The sequence below is a fragment of the Pteropus vampyrus genome, unplaced genomic scaffold (assembly GCF_000151845.1).
Source record: "Pteropus vampyrus isolate Shadow unplaced genomic scaffold, Pvam_2.0 Scaffold126, whole genome shotgun sequence".
Taxonomy (NCBI): Eukaryota; Metazoa; Chordata; class Mammalia; order Chiroptera; family Pteropodidae; genus Pteropus; species Pteropus vampyrus.
In genome coordinates this window covers 1,662,568-1,673,968 of record NW_011888907.1, presented here as the reverse complement: position 1 = coordinate 1,673,968, position 11,401 = coordinate 1,662,568, and positions in this window count along the sequence as shown.

Here is an 11,401-nt window from a genome sequence, read left to right as displayed (position 1 = left end):
TTTTTTTAAACTTAGATTAAAGATTTGGGGGAGGAAGACCACAGAAGTAAAATGCCATTCTCATCACATCACATCAGGCATCCCTGCTATCAACATGACTTACCTTGTCTGTATTCATCTTGATTGCCTGGCTGAGGTAGTGTTTGTTAGAATTCTCTACTGTTAAGTTATTCTTTTGTCCCCTTTTCCACACTATTCTCTTTGGAAGGAAGTCACTATGTGCAGCCCTCACTTAAGGAGTGAGAAGCTGTTCCTGAGAGTAGAGAATCTACATAAATTCTTTGGAATTCTTCTGTACAGGTTATCTGTCTGTTCTTCCCCATTTATTTATTTGTTCAGTCATTTCTTTGTATCAGTACAGATTTTTATCTTATGTTTTATTTTATAATCCAGGTTAAATCCAATGTGTTTTTTTTTTTCTTCTGTAATTGTTGCAGCTTTGTCTACTTAGAGCTCTTTTGATTGACTCATGTGTCCTTTGATATACCCCTAGTACTTTTGTGTTTGTTTGTTAGTTTAGCACTTCCTTACTCTCTGGCCCTCTTAAAACAGAAATTAAATCCTATTATTCACTTCTATTAATGCTAGAAATCATTTTTATGAATGAAACTAATGACTTCTCCTGAAATTCTTCCCTTCAGTCACTTGGCTGCTATATAAAAAGTGTGTAGTCTTCAAAATCCATAGATCTTACAACTACTTTGTCAACAAAGATGGAATTAGCCTGGTGACCAACAGCTCAAATTTGAATAAGTTCATAAACTGCAACTAATTAAAATGCTCTGACCAAAAAGTAATCGATCAAAAGTTCAACATTTTAATCTATTTGATTATGACAATATTTTATTGTATTTTTAGTCTGAGAAGGGTACTGGCAGGTCCAAATAAGAATTACTGTAGCTCTAAGAAAGTATGAAATGAGTCTAGAGCAAATAAAAAATAAGATCAGCCAATTGTACTGATACTATTTAAAATTCTAGTATAATTATATTAATATATATATTTATTCTATTTATCTGTTTTATTCTTTTACATGTTCTTTTACATGGTTGAAATAAATTTAATTAGTTTTATAGTTAATGTTTAACTCTTTTAAAAAAATTCTATTTCTAAGTCTTGCTTTAAAAATAAAAAGATATGCTCCAGACTCACTTAGTGTATTTCCTGTCCCAGTCCTAAAGTCAACCATTTCTCCAAGAGCCCCAGTTTCTTTTACTGAAGAGTGGTATTATGACTCAAAATCTGGGCACTGTGTATGTTGTTGATACTGGCGTCATTGCTTCTAGAATCTTTGAGCTGACTAGTAAGGAAATATATGTCATTTACTTATTTTTAACTTCTTTAAAATTCCGAAATGATTATACTTTCACAGAAAGTGGCAAAAATAGTACACAGAGTCCCTTGATTTCTTCACCAGCCTGCTTCAACTTCTGTAACTGTCAACTTCTGTAACTGTCAACTTCTGTAACTGTAGTCCAAGCAAACCCAGGAAATTGACATTGATACCATACTATTAACTAGACTACAAACAAACCACATTCATATTTCACCGAGTCTTCTGTGTACTCATTTTCATGTGTTTATGTACACAATTCTGTGCAACTTAATCTCATGCGTAGATGTGTGGAACCACCACCACAATCAGGATATAGACATGTTCCATCATCCAAAGGAATGACCTCATACTATCTCATAATAGTCACACCCACACCCCCAACTCTATCCTTGTCCTCTGGAAACCACTGATCTATTCTCCATTTCTATAGTTTTTTTGTTTGTTTGTTTTGAAGAAGTTATATTTAGAATCACACTACATAACCTTTTGAGATTGGTTTTCACTAAGCATAATGCTTTTAAGATCTATCTGAGTTCTGTGTATCATTTATTTGTTCCTGTTTATTGCCGGGTAGAGATGTATCAAGTTTGTTTAACGATTCACCCACCAAAGGACGTTGGGTTGTTTTCAGTTTGGGACTATTACGAATAAAGCTGCTATGCAAATTCACGCACAAATTGTGAGCATAAGTTTCCATTTCTTGGGAATAAATGCCCAAGAGCGGAATGCTGGGGTCATATTATAAGTGCATGTTTAGTTTTACAAGCAGCTACCAAAATACGTTGCAGGTAATTGTGTCAGTTTACATTTCCACTGACAATTCCCACAGTCTACCTTCTCCACAGCCTTTTCAACACTGAACCTTATTATCTTTCTTTTAAGCCAGGTGGGCAGTGATATATCACTGAGGTTTTCATTTGTATTTTGTAATAGTTAATGATGTTGAACATCTTTTCACGTGCTTATTTGCCATTCATATCTCTTCTTTAGTGTTTTTTTTTTAACTATTTTGTTTGTTTGTTTGTTTCACTGTTGAGTTTTGAGACTTCTTTATATGTGTACTAGAAATAAGCCCATCGTCAGAAGAAAGGTTTGGTAACATTTTCTTCCAGTCTGTAATTTTTATATTTATTGTCTTAATGGTGCATTTCATGGAGCAAACATTTTTAATTTGAAGAAGTCTAAGGGTAGCTCCATAATTTTGTGGTCAGCACGTCTGCTTTACATGCAGAAGGTCCTGGGTTTGCGCCCCAGGTGGAGCCACGGGCCATACCCGGGTGCCCCCTATGAGCATGTGGGAGGAGACACCCTGCCTTCAGAGACTCAGTTCTTAAGGGGAGACCACAACATCCATAAGTCAGGGGTGAAAGTTGAGAGGGGATGAGAATTAAAGAGGGGAAAAAGAAAAGAAGTCTAATTTGTCACTCTTTGTGTAATATTTAAGAATTCTTTACCGACTACTGTGTCTTGAAGATTGCCTTCTATGTCTTATTCTAATAGTTTTGTGGCTTTATGTCACATGCAAATTTGTGATTGTTCATATTTATTTTGAAGACTCGTATTTTTCTGTCTCCGTCATCTTGCTTCGTGCATTATTGAGCTTAATTCTTTAAGTTTTCCTTTAACTTTTTTCTCTTTTTTCCCCTCTCTTATGATTTGGCTGATATGCTTATTACATTTAGGCCATAAAATTTCAGTGTTTGAAAATAATTGACTGTAATTACAAATACTCTTGCTAAATAGTTATCATATATTTTAACTTAAAACTTTCTAGAATATTGCTATTTTAATTTGGCTTTAAGGGAAGACCATTGAGCTACAAAATGTAGACAATGGGGTTAGATGGATATAGAGATATATGTGAAGGTAAAAATTGAAAAGTAACAACAATATTTACATCAGTGTTCCTTGAACAGAAATTCACTTTAGAAGCATCCATAGAGTTTGTGAAAATCATAGTTAAATATCCTAACTCCTTGCTCCTCCTCTTTAAATCTGAGGTGTGTTCCACACATTGTTATGTAAAAGCTTACGGATGATTCTGATGAATAACATTAGCATTGTTTGAAAATAACTGGGCTAGAGGTAATTCAACAACTTAACTTGGATGAACCTTCATATTCAGCAATGCTACTACACATATATGTAAAATATCCCAAAGTAAAAAAAAAATTAATCATAATTTCCTAATTATCAATATTAATAATGATTATTTTGTTTTACAGAAACTTGTTCTATATAAATTTTAGCTTACTCTTATTTATTTTTCTTACAAAATTATTATTCATATTGTGTCTCTTTTCTTATAAAAATATACTTTCGACATTTGTATTATATTTTATAATAATTAATTAGATAATTCCATATTTACTTAGTTATATTGAACAATGGTAATTCTATTTTAAACAAGTATCATTATCATTCATTATTTTCTCAATTCTTTGAGTAATTTTAATTCATAAGAGGCACGTTAGTGGTTAAGTTGTGGAACCACATCTAAAAATAATTTTTTCTGAACCTCACATATAAATGCTGACTCTTGGGTTATGATATTCTTATAACTCTATTGTTTCTTTTGTTTTGTTTTGGGTTTTAATATTCTTTTGACATTCTACGATTTTTTGATATTTGGTGACGTGAAAGAAAAAACTGAGACTATGGGAAGAGTGTCAGATGAGGATCCTCAAGTCAACAAGAGAATCAAGTGCCCTGAAAGGAAAGGAAGCAACGAGTTTCAAGGAGGAAAACTAAATCAATCACGAAATGTTGCCCCAAAGGTCAAGTAGGTTGATCACTGAGAAGTTACTGGATTTGTAATTAGAAAATAATTGTTAACCTTTGAAAGAGTAATTTCAAGGAAACGGTGAAGGTGGAAGTCTGTTTCTGAGCCCTGGGAGGAGCCTGGAGATAATCTAGTCTAATGTCTTCATGTTAAGGCCCAGGAGGTCAGGGAAGTGACTCGTCTAAGGTCATTGATAAACACCAAGGACTTGACTCCTACTTCATTGCTCTTTTAATCTATGCCGAGCCCCGAAGTGAATGAATGAAAACTATGGCCTATGGAGAAGAGCCAGACAGAGTGATGCAGTGGAGAGAAGACAGCAGCAAGGGAGAGCAGTTGAAGGGGAGAATCCAATAGACATGAATCTCTGAAGGGAATGAGTGGGACAAATGAGAGAGAGAGAGAGAGACAGAGAGAGAGGAGAGAGATCTAGGAAGCTGAACATGTCTCGTAGACTTTAAATCAGAGGCAAAAAAAAAAAAAAAAAGAAAAAAGACATCAAAGGACCTCACTCCTCCAGGGTCAAAATGAAAGCTAACACAATTGCTTTACTAAGACTGGAAGGCAGGAAAAGAACATGGAAACCGCTGCTTTTGGAAAAGGATGCAATACTTTAAACGTGTGCTCTTACCTATGGAAGCAGAGGTGCCACTGAAAGGTTTCAATCAGGGCTGAGCTGACAGAATGTCTTCATTATATTCATTACATCCCTTTATTGTATGTGGCACATATCATGAAAACCCCCTTTCCAGCATCAAAGCCAAGCAATGTACCTAAACTTGATGGATTGGACCACAGTGGGACATATGGAGGAAAGGGAGTTCTACTGAAGTAATCAGAATGACACTAGGGACAAAATATAGAGAAATGGGCTTCAGAAGAATACATGTATATATTTGGTTATATGCAATGAAACTCACCAACGGCTAGAGTAGATAACTTATCTTAGATACCTGGCTATGTCTATTTCATCATTCCTTTGATATTTTACTGTTTAATTTTCTCATTTTATATCAGAGTTCATTTCAGATAACATCTTACATCCCACTGAAAGTAAAAAACCTATATCCCATTGTCTCTCTCCCCATCACACACACACACACACACACACACACACACACACACACACACACACTCACACACTCTCTCTCTCTCTCTTGCATCAATAAAAGTAGAAGCATAAAAGTATACCAAACCAAAGGAGCATGACTCTTATCATTGCTGGGCCTTTGACAGTGATGAATCTGGTGCTGTCCTGTAGGCCACTAAGGGGCCGAGGTCAGCGATCTTCTTTGCTGGGTCTCCAGCAGCTTCAGGTTTGAGGTGCTCTAAGCTAGCTAATAAGCAGACTGGGGCTGCCATCCATTAACATTTTTCAGTCTTTTGTTGTGTACTCTAATTTATCCCTGTCATTTAGACCCAGGCAGTGGTCTTTAGCTTATTTCTGAGATCTTATTACATTTTTTATTCATAGAGAAGTAAGATTTAGGTATCGAAGATCAATAGTAGCCTCCATCATGCTTACATTATTAATAAGAAAGATGTTGTATGAAGACAGACTGGTGTATTGGATTTGCTCAGCAGCTGGACTCATTTCAGATAGGTAAGGCACTTTGCTTGTATTTCGCTGTCTCTTGTCTCCTCCAGCCCCTGTGTACTATTCACCCCTTCCGGGATTGAGGTCTCTGGCACTGGCATATCATTTCACACCTGAGGAAAAATGTCTAATTATTGGAAGACATCTTGAGCGGTCTAGGCTGTCTTTGATACCCTGGATCCCTGTTGTGGAGCAGGCTGTCTCGGCTCGGTTGACACAAACAACACCAACAAGAAGAATAACACTAGTTGGATGCTTTTCTGTTTACAAAACTCTTTCTCCCACTCTTTGAAGGTCAGGATTGCCTCGCCCAAATGCCAGTGATCGTCCAGCACCAAAAGCTATAGCTTGATATCTATGCTGCTCTCATACTCCAAGTTGTCTTAATGTAGTAATTACTCCAGGGTTCTGCCCAACCAAGGCAAGATTATTTTTAATCTTTCTTCTTCTAACACTTTTCAGAGGATGTAGAGGAACATCTCAGAGGTTGAGAGTAGTCAGTGCAATTTGAGTAAGAAAGTCAAGGACCGAGGATCTCCCAAATGTATTGTCAAGCCAGCAGGGCTGACTCTGCTATTGTGCATAAGGACCTGACTCTATAGTTGCATGAAATCCTTCAAAGTTGTCTACAAATCTCTCATTGACCTGGGGACCAGGCCAGGCAGGTGAACAACTTTCTCAGTCTTGCCAGTAGCCTCTGAAATCCATTCTCTGTTTGACCTTTTAGTTCTCCGACCAAGTTTTCTTAGTCTTGTTTTCTCATACCTTTTCCTCTGTCCCCATCACTTAATAGTTGGGCTCTTCAAAGTTTCATTCTTGGCTTTTCCATCGATGTACATGCTCTTCCTAGGCAGCTGTCTTCTTTCTATGACTTCAACTATCCCTATAGGCCATTGATTCCCAAATCGTTACCTCTAACTCTGACCACTACTTGAGTGCCCGGATTCAATATGTCACTCTCTGCTCGACTTTGCCATCTTAAGATCCAGAGACATTTTAAATCCAAATTCTAGAACAACTCAATTTTCTCCCCAAAACTCTTCTCCTCCCTGTTTTCAGGTGATTGGCAGCACTTGGGCAATTAGGTCAAGGCAACCGATGTACATCCTCTCTGCTGATCCCAATTTTCAGCCTTGGCCTCCCTTCCATCCTGCATATTTGCTCCACTCTTGCCCCACCTTAGGCCTCAGTTTTTTCTTGTCTTCAGTGATGTAAGAGTTTTGCACCTTGTCTTTCTACTTCCCAAATGGCTTTCCAGATTAATTGGACCAGAACACAAATATGACCCTTGTGTTGCTTTAATTAGAACCCATTAGTGGCTTCCTGATACTTTTAAGAGAAACTCGATCTCCTCTGTAGGGTTCCAAGCCTCTTTCCAATTTCTGTGGATGCCCCTCTTCCTCCTTCAATACCATATCTTAAACTCCAGCTGATGGTTACCTCTGAATTCCATCCTGAACATACCACTTTCTCCTCCCCTGCCCAGGTGGAAGAATGTATTTCTCCTTTGTAAGCCCAGCAAACTCTACATAGACTTCTATTACAGTGCTCAAAACATTTGACGACATATTTTTGTTTACAGAATTACATCTTAGTTTTCCTTTTATCCTTAGAAATAGTAATAATAATAGTAAATATTTATAAAACACCATGTCTCAGGTATTGCTTTTCACACTACGTTAATCTTTACATTCATTAACTCAATCCTCACAACATTCCTACAAAGTAGGTACTGTATGAACTTGATTTTTAAGATGAGGAAACTAAATCACAGAGTGTTTCCGTCCCTTGACTCAAGGTCACACAAACAGTAAGAGACAGAGATAGATTTTAGACCCATTTGGTCTGACTCCAAAGACTATGAGTTTAACAACTACATTTCACTGTCAATGCCTAGCATATAATAGGCACTTAATGAGTGCATACTAGATGAATTAATGAGATTAAATGCTTGGGAAAGCGTGAGATGGATGCCAAAATCTATGAAGGGAAAATAAAGCTACGAGCTAGCCAGGGTCACACAATCTATTAGGAGCATCAATCTGGGCTGGGCAATTGCAAGAATCAAAACCTGCAGGTATGTCCTGAGACACAGATCAGTAGGAAGGTACTCCTAAAATTCTGGGACAAGCTCACAGCAGACCAGGTGATCTCAGGGGTTTCAGAGCAAGTAACACAGCAGCTCCTTTGAAGAACCGGGGCCACTGTCTGATGGACAGTCACCTGACCAGATGCCTGAGCAAAGCAGCAAGCAAACAGAAAGTCTGCTTTCTGCCAGTGTAGACCTTAACAAGGAAGGCCCAAGCTCTTGTTAGACTATGGGCCCACGAGAGCAGGGAGGAGTTCTTGTGTGACTTTGAACTTTTCAAAACCAGCAAATGCTACATGGTCAACATTTGCTAAGTGTTTGTCAAACGAATTAAATGAAAACAACAAACACAAGTCCAGGACATAGATCAAGTCACTCTGTTCTTCTCAGACTCTTCCTCCACAAAGCCTATTACAGCGCTCGACCCATAATGCTCCATGAATTATAGTTTCTAAATAGTAACTTTTCAGTGATTTTCTTTCCCACTGTCATACTTGTCGGGAAGCTCCTCTTTCTCTTATAATCTCTTTTTTCTTTCTAAGCAATAAACTCGGAGTCCAAAAAGCAAGAAGAATACAACAGCTTTGTGGCTGCCAGAACCAACCCTTGGTAATAGTTTCTGGTCCCAACACAACTTATTCGAACTCTTTTCTCCTGGGTAGATGTTTACAAAAACTTTAATGGAGGAAACATGACTCTAGGATGTTTAAATAGCAATTCCCATCTTGCACAGCCTACATTTTTTCCCCTACTCCCAACTCCTCCCACCTCCAAAATTCTCTTCTCTAAAAGTTTCTCACATTAAGATGCTGTAATCTCTGCTCTTTCTTTAGTCTCCAAGGACTTATTAAGCATAATCTACGTCCTTAGCATTGAGCTAGATCGGATAGATGGGATTTTGGACAAGAGTCTTACTCACAACTTCACTTGGCAGTGTTATTACTATTTCAAAGTTATAAAGCTGACAAAACAGGCTTGCAACATGAAGTAACTCATCTAAGGTCACACAGATAGTAATAGTAGAATCGGCAGGTTTTGCTAACTCTTAATCCCATGTGCTTAACAAAGCTACTCTGTTGCTGATAGCAACGGCAATCAAAGCAAAGAGATGGTGGTTGGAATTAAAATAGTCAGGGAAAATTCTATGGAGACGCTGGGGTCATTAGCTGGATCTGGAAGATCTTGGGGTTGTGATTTGGTAGAAAGATAGGAGGACAGCATTTCAGAAGGAAGGGACAGCATGGGTGAATGTACACAGTTAGGAATGTGAGCGATGTCTGTAGAGAAAAATCAGGGAACCAGAGTTGGACAGGTGCAGAGAGTAGCCTGGGGAAGGCAGGGTCACGCCCAGGGACATTTCTTCCTTCTGTGGTTGAGCTAGTACCGGCTGCTCTTGCCTCCATGCCTGCCCAAGCCGGGACCGAGGAAGCCCTGGCACTTCCCCCGCTTCTTCCCCACCCTCCCTCCTCTTTCTGAATGCCAACCAATGGGCAGTCCAAACACATCTCTCAAAGTCTAATTAGCATCAACAATAGTGCGAGCTAATCGCCATAATTAATGGAAAGACAAGGCTATGACTGGAAGAATTATAAATGGGAATAATCAAATGTGATTGATTCTGGAGCAGCCTCTATTCAGGAAAGCTGGAGGGGGTACGAGTCGACTCATCCTCTGTTCTTTTTATTTGTCCTAACTGGGTTGTCCCACCACCCTGGCCCCCTGTCAGGCAGCATGAATACAAGAAGCATCAGTCTCATCAAATCAGATTCCATCCACAGTGCAGGCTGCGACCTCTCCCAGCGAATTACTGTTATTAGACTTGATTATATAATAATAGTCGCACGATGGCCTGGACCCCCTTCTCTTCTCCAACAACGCTTGCACACCCACGGTGACAAGCTTCTTAGAATGAAACAATGTTTCCTCTCTGTCCTTTCTTTCCTCTTCCCGAAATCACATTTCTTTTTTAATTCCTTTCTGTATTGGTCTTGATTTTCCTGTTTTCTCTTATTTTTCTTCCCCCTGTTTCTTCTTCTCGTTCTCTCTCCATCTTCTCTTTCTTCTCACTCCCTCTTTCTCTCTCTCCCCTTCTTTCAGTTTCTCTCTTCTCCCCTCTTTCTTCTCCTTACTCTCTTTTGTAATTATTACGTAAAGACGGGGCTCCAGGAAAGCCACAGACATCTGGTCATTTACTCCTACCTCTCTTTAGGCACCTGTGCAGAAGAAAGAGGTGGTGACGTCCTCATCCGTGGGGCTTTCTTTCTTTTTGGTATCACTTAAGCAGATACCTTATTGTTTTCACTCTCACATGACATCTCCAAGTCTTCATTAGATGATGTTTCCTTCCTTCCTTCTATCCTTCATTTTTTTCCCTTCCTTCCTTCCTTCCTTCTCTCCCTCCTTTCCTCCTTCCCTCTTTCTCTCCTTTTTAACTTTCAACTGAATCCCTAAAATATACCAGACACATGTAAGGATGAAAATAGAAAACCATGAAGCTAAAGCTGGTCTAGTTCACTTCTGAACTTACTATCTCTTTGCTAAATTGGCTTCTTTTCCAACTGTATAATTTAGTAAGTGGTTCTGACATCCGAGGTGGGCTTTGCACGTTGAGGTCTTTTATTTTTCTTTCTTATTTCCTAGATAAAAATTGTCACCAAGCTAGACTACAGTATTTTTTTTTTCCCATTTGAAATCCTTCTAATATTCATACCCTCCCCAGCCTCATTTCCACCAGTCAAGCCTCTCTCTATTCCACCGATAGATTCCCGAGACCAGGGGCCCAAATCCCAGCACTGCCTTGATTGTCAAAGCAAGGCTGAGTTGTAGACTCTAATGGGGCGAAACTCCTTTACGTCCAACGCGGGTGAGCTAAATGACAGTACCCCCCAACCCACGCACTTTGAAAACAAACCCAGAAAATTATAAATGTAATTAAGCAAAGCCAAATGACACAATCTTAAATGACATCTTTTCCAGTCTACAGCACCAGCAGAGACCAGTATAAACTATCATTCAACCCCATTTTTGGGACTGTCCCAGACACGTCCTGAGGACCTGAGGAAGATGTCAGGAATGTGAGGGCTGCAGTTGGTGGAACAGAAAATGTCAGAGAGCAGGGGCCAGGTTTCGCATTTATGAAAAGGGTATTAACTCTGTAAAGCAAGAGAGAAGCAGAAGGAACAGAAAGAAAGAGGGGCGCCATTGGGCCAACGCAAGGGTTAATTCGTGAGACCGTGTTGGCACTTCATTAAGATGAGTAAACGTTTGGAGCTCGGAGCTTTCCTAGCAGAAAGGATGATTTATTTCCCCTTTCATTTATATATGCAACCTGAGGGTCAGCAAGATTCTTGGAATTCATATTACATATACTTCTAGATATTTCAGCAATAATCTTTAAACACCACAGCTCTGCTAACATATATTTATGAGGCAGAATGGAACGGTGCAAAGAGCACCAACTTTAGACTCCAAAGGAATATGGCTTCATGACATTATTGGTATTCACTGTGTGACCTTGACCAAGACACTTAATGTGCCTTGGGATTCTTTTTGTAAGATGAAGACTGTGATAAAGAAAATTAAAATAACATATAAAAT